Source organism: Triticum aestivum, chromosome 7B (genome assembly GCF_018294505.1).
Source record: "Triticum aestivum cultivar Chinese Spring chromosome 7B, IWGSC CS RefSeq v2.1, whole genome shotgun sequence".
NCBI classification, from domain to species: Eukaryota; Viridiplantae; Streptophyta; class Magnoliopsida; order Poales; family Poaceae; genus Triticum; species Triticum aestivum.
Genome location: NC_057813.1, coordinates 477,224,795 through 477,234,941, shown reverse-complemented (window position 1 = coordinate 477,234,941; position 10,147 = coordinate 477,224,795). Strand labels below are relative to the sequence as shown.

The window sequence follows — 10,147 nt, the reverse complement described above, 5'->3', positions numbered from 1 at the left end:
AGGAGGAGAGGGTGGGGTCAGGACGGGGGACATCGGGGTGGTGGAGGAGAGGCTGGCGTCGGGGCGGCGGCGTTGGTGACTTGGCGTCAGGGAGGAGAGGGATGAAGGAGGAGGGTGGCATCGGGGTGGGTCAGGATGGAGGAGAGGACCATGTTGGTAGTCTGTCGCCTGTTCAAACCTCAACTGCGAACAGAGGAGGGGAGGGGAGTAGTGTACCTACTGACTAGCTCAGGTTGAGAGTCGTCTTGCTTGCTCCGACTTTGCCCCTTTCCCTCTTTCTCTCCGGCGGCTCCGCCGTCCGGCGTGAGGATGGGATAGGCGGTTGGCCCCCCTCTGTATACAGTAGTAGTAAATCTAGTAGTCGAGAGAGTCTTGCCTTCGGGGCGTCTGGCGTTATGCCGTTCTCGAGCTCCCCATCGACGCGTCCAGGCAGCGTTCGGTGCTCGCCGGGTTCCTTCCGAGCTTGCCGTCCATGGAGGACGGGAGCAGATAGGAGTGGATCTGGCAGGAGCTCTTCCTCTTCAATAAGCCTGTTATCTTCCCTGATCTGGAGGGCAACCATCTGCTGTTGCTTGCTTTTTCAGGCCATCATGGGGGTGGATGAGGAGCAACGAAGATGCAGAAATCTGAAGCCTGCAGATCAAGTTCGAGCTTATCAGCAGAGGATTCCTTGGTGGAGCTACGGCGCCCTTGGCTGGCTGGCGGTCTTTACCGGCGCTCTGCTTCTTCTGGTCGAATAGCGGCCGACTCTATTCCTCCCGGCTTGCGTGCCTTATGGGAGGCAGTTTCAGCTGTAACTCGGAGGCCATGCGGAGCAGGCTGTGCTTCTATGGCGATTTCGTCGCACCAAGTGGTTCGTCCCCGGCGGCGGCGAGGTTCAGTCCGGGCGGTAGCTGTCAAGGACCCGATCGCGTTTCTTGCTCTCAGTTTGGGGTCCTCCATGTAAAAGTCAGGGACTTACTTGTTATTTTATTTTTCTGTTGGGTCCTGTTGTAATCTATGCTTTGATGCTTATCCAATGAAGTATGGGCCTTGGGCCCTTTCACTGTTCAAAAAAAAAGATGGAGGAGAGGGTGGCGTCGAATGGGGAAAAGACAGGGTCCGGGGAGGGATTTCGGTCCAGTTATACTCCCTCCTTCCATCTACTACCCCTATAAAGGGTTACTTCTCTCGGCGGCGATCTACGCCACTGTTGAGGCATAGCTTCGTCCCTCCCAATCTTTACCCGGGGGAGATTGACTCGGGCTGATCAAGGGGCGGTCTGGTACCGCTGCCCGGCCTTGGTTGAGTCTCACGGGAGGAATAGGGGTAGGGTTTACAGCTTTTCTGACACCCGGCGAGGATTCTCTTCGGGTTAGGGTTTGGTGATGGCTGAGGAAGGGGCCGGCAAGGCCGGCGGCTCTTCTTCCGCTAGTGAGATCGCAAGGCTGATGGAAGAACTAGGGCTTCATGAGGACGATCTGGATGATGTGATCGTAGATGAGGCTGCGGTTCCTCAAGATGCAGCTCGTTGGATGGCGGTGGCCAGAGTCCACATAGACAAGACATACAGCCAGACTTGGTTCTTCCGCAACATGAGATCGGCGTGGGATCTAGCCCAGGTGGTGAACTTCAAACCCCTGGAACCGAATCTGTATACATTACAGTTTCATTGCTTGGCTGATTGGGAACGAGTTATGGAGGAAGGACCATGGAATTTCAGAGGACATGCGGTGATAATTACGCCGTATGATGGGATAACTCAGCCATCAAAGGTTCAGCTGGATGCTCTCAACATCTGGATTCAGATACACGATGTCCTGAAACTGTTTGCACATCTGGTTCCAGCCCTAGCTGCCAAGGTAGGTGAGGTTCTACACACGGAGGGGGACTCTTATGACTACACGGGAAACTTTTACCGTCTGTGGGTGAAAATCAATGTACACCGGCCCTTGAAGAACGCCGTGTCGTTGATCCGAGATGGACAGAGGCAGATCTACCGTGTCAAGTATAACGTTTGCCAGATTGGTGTGCTGTGTGCGGACATTTAGGCCATGTTTTCAAGGAACATGGCGATGGGATACACCCAAAATCTGCATTAGTGTTTAAGGATCTGCGGGCGACATGGACGATGCGCTCTGGTCGTGGTCCGGGAGGAAATAGGGGACGCCGGGGCAGAAGGGGCGGCCGATCAGGTGGCAACAGAGGAGCTGGCAGCGACGGTACCGGGACATATGGAACAGATGGCACAGAACATGAAGAGGAAATACAGGACATCAGCATGGAGGACCCAAGCAGAAAGAGAGGTGTTCACCCTGAAATAGGAGATAACTCGAAAGGTAAGGAGGGCATGTGTCTAGAAGACCGAGCGGACAACCAGCTTGCATTTGTTCAGTCAGGAGGAGGCATGGTGAGCCCGCCTCCAAAGAGGGACTCGAAGAGGACCAAGACTGGCTCCGATGGTATCTCAGGCGTGGTGGTGAAAAACTTGGCGGCCTCCATTGAGGAGAGCCGCACGGCCCAATGAGTGTTATGTGCTGGAACTGTCGCAGAGTGGGCAATGCCGCGACAGTCAATGAACTTCGCGATCTAGCGAGGAAGTTTGCCCCTACCCTTTTATGTATCGTTGAAACACATATAGAAGGAAATAGGGTAGAGAATTTAGCCGGCACTTTGGGCTATGATAAAGCTTTTGCTGTTGACAGTAGAGGTAGGAGTGGAGGCTTAGGCCTTTTTGGAATAATGAAATAAAAGTTGAGGTTTTGGGTTACTCTGATTATCACTTGGATGTATCTATGGAAGAAACAGGGTTGGAAAAGTGGAGGCTTACGTGTGTGTACGGTGAGGCTCAAACCCACCTAAGGCACCAGACGTGGACAGTACTAAAAAACGTAAGCACTTTGAGCTCGCTCCCTTGGCTATGCATTGGAGATTTCAATGAAGTGCTACGTCCGAACGAGCATGATGGGATTGCTAGACGCATAATGCTCAAATGCAGGCATTTAGAGACACCGTGGATGTTTGCATGCTGCTCGATATAGGGTACAAGGGTCGTTCCTGGACGTGGGAGAAGAAAGTAACTGGTGGATCTTACACTAGGTGCAGATTGGATCGAGCTTTGGCTAATGCCACCTGGATGTCCCGCTTCCCGGCGGCAGGCTTGGAGCATCTAGCTGCAGCGACGTCGGACCATGGACCCATTGTGCTTGACCCGGGACACAACCAGACCAACTTCACGCAAAAAAGCTTCCGCTATGAGATGATGTGGGAAAAACATGAAGAGTTCCGGGAGACGATCGGGACAGAATGGGCAGCAGCAGGGCCATGTGCTACAGTTCTTGAATTACAACAGAAACTACTGGGTGTCTCAAGGGGCTTGACAAACTGGAGTAAGCAATCTTTTGGGAGCGTACGTAGGGAGATAAAGAATATGAAGAAGGAGTTGGACAAATTGCAGAGCGATCCTTTGAGGTCACGACCGTCATATGCGGAACTAAAAATCAATGAGCGATTGATCGAACTATACCACCGAGAGGAGATAATGTGGAGACAGGGTGCACGAACGGAGTGGCTTTCTTCAGGAGACAAAAACACAAAGTTCTTTCATCTGCGAGCGAGTTTGAGAAGAAAGAAAAACATGATTAGATCATTGCAAAACTCATTGGGGGTACTGGTTGACGACCCGGCAGAACTGAGAGCCTTGGCTAATAATTTCTATCAAGAACTGTACTCAACGGAAGGAGTGCAGGATGTAGAACAAGTCTTGCAGCATGTACCGAGGAAAGTTTAGACGGCAACGAATGAGCGGCTATGTGCGGCATACACTACTGATGAGGTTAAGTGTGCTTTGTTCCAAATGTTCCCTACAAAGGCACCGGGTCCTGATGGGTTTCCAGCCCACTTCTATCAGAAACATTGGGATGTTTGTGGAGAGGATGTGACCAATATTGTGCTACAGATTGTTAGAGGAGAGATGAGCCCGGAGTGTATCAATGATACCATACTGGTCTTAATACCCAAGGTGACAAACCCCACCCTCCTCTCTCAATATAGACCCATAAGTTTATGTAATGTCCTGTATAAAATCGCTTCCAAAGTAGTTGCGAACAGATTGAAGCTTATCTTACCAGATATCATCTCCAAGGAGCAGTCGGCTTTCGTGCCAGGGAGGTTAATAACGAACAATATTATTTGTGCCTATGAGTGTCTGCATTTTATGAAGAGGAACAGATCCAAGAACAACAGCTTCTGTGCTTTGAAGCTCGACATGATGAAGGCTTATGACATATTGGAGTGGCCTTATCTGAAAGCTATCATGCAAAAACTGGGTTTTGCGCAGGCATGGATAGAAACAGTTATGAACATGGTTTCATCAGTCTCATTTTCAATTTTGTTCAATGGAGAAAGACTTGAAGCTTTTAAACCATCCAGAGGAATTCGGCAGGGAGATCCAATCTCCCCTTACCTTTTCTTGATTGCAGCGGAGGGCCTCTCGTGCCTCCTGAAATCTAGTTCTCAGTCATCACTTCTTGCAGGTGTTAAGGTGGCTCCCACGGCTCCGGCCGTTAACCATCTTTTATTTGCAGATGATAGCCTGCTGCTTTTCAAGGCGAGTGTGGAGGGAGCAGAACTTGTATCAAACCTGCTGAATAGGTATTGTAATGCTTCAGGTCAGAGAGTAAATCATGCAAAATCATCCATCTTTTTTAGCAAAGGTTGTCCACAAGATACCAGAGAGGGGGTGAAGAATAGCCTCCAAGTGCAAAACGAAACCTTGAGTGATCGCTATCTGGGCATGCCCACTGATGTTGGACAATCAAAGATGGAACATTCAAATATTTGTGGGATAGAGTGTGGGAGAAAATAAGAGGATGGATGGAAAAATTGTTGTCAGCTACGGGAAAGGAGGTATTAGTAAAGTCAATTGCACAAGCAATTCCAGTTTATTCTATGTCATGTTTCCGGTTGCCAAGGGGGGTGTGATGATATCACCTCTCTCATTCGTCAGTTCTGGTGGGGAAGTAAAAGAGGAAAGAGGAAGCCAGCATGGGTGGCGTGGGATGTGATGATCAGACCAAAGTACATGGGGGGCATGGGATTCAGGGATTTGGAGATGTTCAACTTGGCGTTATTGGCAAGACATGCATGGAGAGTCTTGGTTGAGGATGAATCCTTGAGTGCTCAAATACTCAAAGCAGCTTATTAGCCTAATAGCTCTTTACTTGAAGCAACTCTTGGATCACACCCATCGCAGATTTGGAGGGCCATACTTGACGGTAGAGACGTGCTTGCTCAAGGAATCATACGAAGAATTGGGGACGGAGAGAATACTAGCATTTGGCATCATAACTGGATACCAAGACCAAGTTTCAAGCGACCGATTACCTCGCTAGTACCGTATCCACCAGAGAAAGTGTCTGAACTGATTGATACAAACACAGCATCATGGAGGGACGAACTAGTGAGAACAGTATTCACCCCTTTTGACGCCGAAGAAGTTTTGAAAATCCCGTTGTGCACTAGGAAGGTAGATGACTTTTGGGCTTGGAGTGAGACCCCGAGGGGAATCTTCACAGTAGCCTCGGCTTATCGCATGCTTGTAACCACGAAATTGGGCAGAGAAAATTGGTTGGAGGGAAGGGAGGAATCATCGCTTATAAATACGGAGAGTGGAGAATGGACCAAGCTGTGGAAGATGCATGTGCCGTCCAAGATCAAAGTATTTGCATGGAGGCTCGCCAGGCACTCGATCCCGGTGGGAGATGTGTTGCACCATCGCCATATGGACACAACATCAGCTTGCCATCTTTGCGGAGCTCAGGATACATGGAAGCATGCTTTGTTGGAGTGTCCGATGTCTTGCTGCACATGGGCCTTGTCTTCGGCGCAAGTGTTGGATCAGCTCTCTACATTGCAACATGACAGTGCAAAGCTATGATTATTTGCCCTTCAAGACAGCCTCAATGCCGATGAGTTTATCAGGTTGGTGGTCACCCTTTGGGCAATTTGGGGAGCCAGAAGAAAAGCTATACATGAAGGAGTATTCAGGAGCCCTCAATCCATTCACAACTTCATAGTGTCTTATTTATCAGAGATCAAGATGATCTATCCTCAGAAGGAGCGACCGGCAAGAGTAACAGCAGCAAGACCAAGGCGGTGGCTGCCGACGGAGGAGAATCATGCCAAAATAAACATTGATGCCGCGGTCGAAGTCCGGGGGAGTTTTGGTGCAGTTGCAGCCATTTGTCGAGATGAAGCCGGAAAGTTTGAGGGGGCATCAGCTATCGTATATAGAGCGATTGGAGATCCAGCTACGCTTGAAACCTTGGCCATACGTGAAGCCTTTGCCCTTGCCGATGATCTATATCTACAGCGAATTCACGTGGCTTCGGATTGCAAGGAAGCAGTACAAGAAATTTTGAATGGTGGTGCATCATGCTATGGTGCAGTTATTCAGGAGATTAGATTACATGCACTTTCTTTTATTTCATGCAGAATTAAGGACAGTATAACCGCACCTAATCCCTGCCCTCACAACAATTTGCATTTTCGACCATCCGTTTTCACGATTTGGACATTCCTGGCCGTCCGATTTTGTCTAAAAGGCGATCTGTCTCTCCTATGTGTAATCTGGCCCAATTGTCCTGGGCTGCTGCTCCAGAGGCTGAGCTGAAACGCAACCCTGTGGTAAACTGGGCCTCTTCAGCCAGCCCATAGTAGCCCATAATCACAGGGTGGTGCGCTCGTAATTTCTTTTGTGGCTCATCTTCTCCACGGCGACCCCCTCCTTCCCTCCCGACCTCTGCGCCGCCGAGATCACAGACAACGTCCTCGAGCGGCTGCGCCGTGGAGAATACAGATCAAGAAGACGAGCAGGAGGATTAGATCCAGTCAGTTTGCCAGATGGAGCGAGGGCCTAGGGGAAGGCCATGGTCGATGACCGCATCGCGTGCCGGCACGGGTGTCACATCCCCGGCTGCCTCTTTATCCATTGACCATCTCACAGTTGTCCTTCTCCCATGTCTGCGGCCGTTCTCTCATCAAACTACGTGAGCCAACTACAACAAGGTGAACAACGAGCAGCCTGCTCCCCTTCCCCATCTACAGTTTTTTTCGTCCAGATTTTGCGGTTTGATTCTTGCTATTGATAGAAGTTTATGGAAGTTTATGGATGTTTTGCACTTGACGTTTTCAGCCATCAGATCACGTGTGGAGGTCGTTTCTGGCCGTCGGATGATTCTGGGCCGAACTGTCCTAAAGGGCAGCTACTCCCGAAGAAAAATCTGATATCTGTGATTGACCGGGCCTTTTCTGGCGGCCATTTAGCTAACCGCTCCTCGCGACATACAGAAGAAAGCCCCCGATCGATAACCGCTCGTCTCTCCTCTCTAATTCCATCCTCGGCCTCTCCTCTCGTCCGCAATACGGAGTGCGCCGCCATTCCGCCGCATGGCGCAGTCCCCCACCCCCTCCCCGCACTGGAATGACGCCTCCATACCTCGCCCACGCGGGCCACCAATGAGAGAGACGGGATCCAGGCGCTTGCGATGCGACCAACGCGACCCACCAGTGACAGAGAGGGGATCCAGACGCTTGCGATTCGGCCGACGCGGGTTCTGCGAGGGATCTAATCGGCGTGGTAAGAAATTACATCGGCAAGGGTAATCACCAGATCTTTTTTTAGAATCGTAATCACAAATGTTGTTCATCATCCTAACAAGGAAAGGTATATTCATCTCCACTTTATTGTTTGTCTTTTCTTTTTCTATAGATAATTCATTGACCTGAATTACCATTGTTTCTCGAACAATGAGAGATGGGTGGAGGTACATCAGATAGGACACACAATCGCCGGTGCATATATAGATGCAAAACTTACAACTGGATCCCGCCTCCGGTTTGTTGCGTCAATCTTTGTGTTTTTTGTGAATAAATGTGTGTTGTCGTCCTATCGATCAACATGGACGTGCACTTTGAGCAGAGATGAAACTCTACATCAGGTGAGATGCAGCTGCCCATAAACCACACTAGATCATTTTTCAGTCCCATTTTGGTTCGTCCTCGCTGATCTCTGGTAGGCACTTTGGGTAGATTGCCTATCTTCTAGGAAGCAATCCAGCATGGGCAAACTGATTTGGATGGCAGAAGCTAGGTGGGAAGGTGTCGGGAAGAGTTACCTCCAGAATCATCAGTGACAGCGCTCGTTCGAGGGAGGCAAGTTGCTGAACGTGGTGCAAACTATAGCGACAAGGCGCCCACGGAGTTATGTGAATCTGCTGTGAAGTCAGACACGACAGCTCTTGATGGACTAAGAGGTAATTAGTTTACTTTGGTAAGAACTAGAATGGTTCGTCCATTGGCATGTGCCTGAATGTTCTTTAAATTCCTTGAACTTATCATAGCGTAGTGTGAAAATGGTCATGGTCGATCTGTAATGCATTCTGATGTAGTTGAACAAGTAGGTTGCTTTAGCTGAAGGAATTAAGCATTTTACAGTGCTGCGGGAAGGCATCTGTATTATGCCATCAAATCATGATTTCCGAATGTGCCATGCTTGTTGTTTCAAAAAAATTCCGATCTGCCATGGCACAGTAGGGGAGCTAACTTTCTCTCGGATGAGTTTGATTCCTACCTTACTGAAATGCAGTGAAACCGAAATGTTTGCACTCTGATATGGTAGAGGAGCTGACTTTCATGAAGAAGCAAAACTTTATGGAAACCAAAATGCAGGTATGCCCAAAGAATTGACGTACTTTATCGATTTCTCTTATTCTGAGTTCAATCGCCAAATGATGGTATTTGGTATAATACAAACACAAACAATCATCGGATATTCCAATTATTGAATCATGAGCTATTCCGACCCGTCTTGATTAGTGTCATTTTCTACTGGTTCTCTTATTGCATGTTAACTATCAAGCAAATCGAATTCAATTACTTCACGCAATGTTGGATATATAGGCATATTAGCAATGATACATCTATCCAAGATCAAGATTTGTACTTTTGGACCCGTAGAGAGTTTTACTTGTGGCTGTATGATCTGAATGCATTTATTCAGTACCAAGTTCATCCTTCCCGTAACACTACTCTTCATATGTATTGATTTTCCTAACCCATTCGAATAACTAAACTTCATCTAAATATCAAGTTTTACCGATGAAGTTCTACTCTTAAGAAATGGGTTATGCATAGAAAAGCGGCATGCAGGTGTTACTAAATACAGAAATAGATGTTGTTCCCATGCACTTTTAATTTGTCTGCAATCCGACCAAATAGTATCTCCTGTTTATCCAGATCTTGCAAAGACTAAAGGATATTGAATGTTTGCTAAATGAATAATCCTACTGAAAGAACATGTGGTGCCCCCATGTTTGGTTTTGGTAATTGATGACGATCTCTATGGACTAATGGTTGTCTTGAGTTATATTTGAAGGATTTGTCCATAGGCTTTTCTTGAAGTCCATCTGTTGGTTTGAAGGAGTTTATGAGTTGACCAAGGTGCTATTAAGGAATTATCCAAAGATTGGTCATGTGAGTGTTGACCTTATTGCAAGCATGTCTTGAAGAAGAAGATTGTGTGATCATTCATGATTACCTTCAAGACATCATCCAAATGAAGAGAGTTGGAAAGATTCAAGGTTGATCAAGACTAAGTCAAGAGTGAATCAAGTTGATCAACTCACAAAGCGTAGAAGATGTACCGTGAGGGATCAAGTGATCCCATGGTATGGTAAGCATTGTCCATTGCACTTTGTGTACTAACCCATGGTCTATGTGAGAGTTCTATGTGGGGTTAGGTACGTGTCCATGGGCTTGCATTAAGAGGCAGATATCATACAACCCATGGAAAGGATGACATCAAGTGGTGATCGTCATCAAGATTGCCGTGTGCAAGTTCAAGTGGAGCATCACGGAGAGATCAAGTGCTTGAATCTTGCCATCCATTGTGGTGTCAATGGACTTGTGAAGATGTGCCTAAGAGTGGCTCACCCATAGTGGACTATGGGGGAGCAATCATCTAGTCTTCATTGAGCCAACGGAATCAAGAAAGGTGGTCCAACTTGAGGGAGTCAAGATCGTCTTCATCTATCTCAAGTGGACCATGTGCAAGGCAAAGGTTTTCCCTTGATAGGTTTTCTATTTTACCGGTCTCGTGGTGGTAGTT

At 48.1% G+C, this 10,147-nt stretch overlaps 1 long non-coding RNA gene across 3 annotated transcripts; it reads left to right on the top strand.

Annotated features, from left to right (window-relative positions):
- Positions 1 to 6,608: 6,608 nt before the first annotated feature.
- LOC123159582 (uncharacterized) lies at positions 6,609 to 9,509 on the top strand. 3 transcript variants are annotated; one of them, XR_006479793.1, is made up of 6 exons: positions 6,614 to 7,047; positions 7,175 to 7,618; positions 7,751 to 7,979; positions 8,071 to 8,294; positions 8,627 to 8,709; positions 9,416 to 9,509. It is a non-coding gene; the product is annotated as an uncharacterized lncRNA (long non-coding RNA). The 3 variants fall into 3 exon arrangements; XR_006479792.1 differs by having other exon boundaries at positions 6,609 to 7,047; positions 7,175 to 7,640; positions 8,627 to 9,470; XR_006479791.1 differs by having other exon boundaries at positions 6,616 to 7,047; positions 8,627 to 9,470.
- The last annotated feature ends 638 nt before the right edge of the window (positions 9,510 to 10,147 follow it).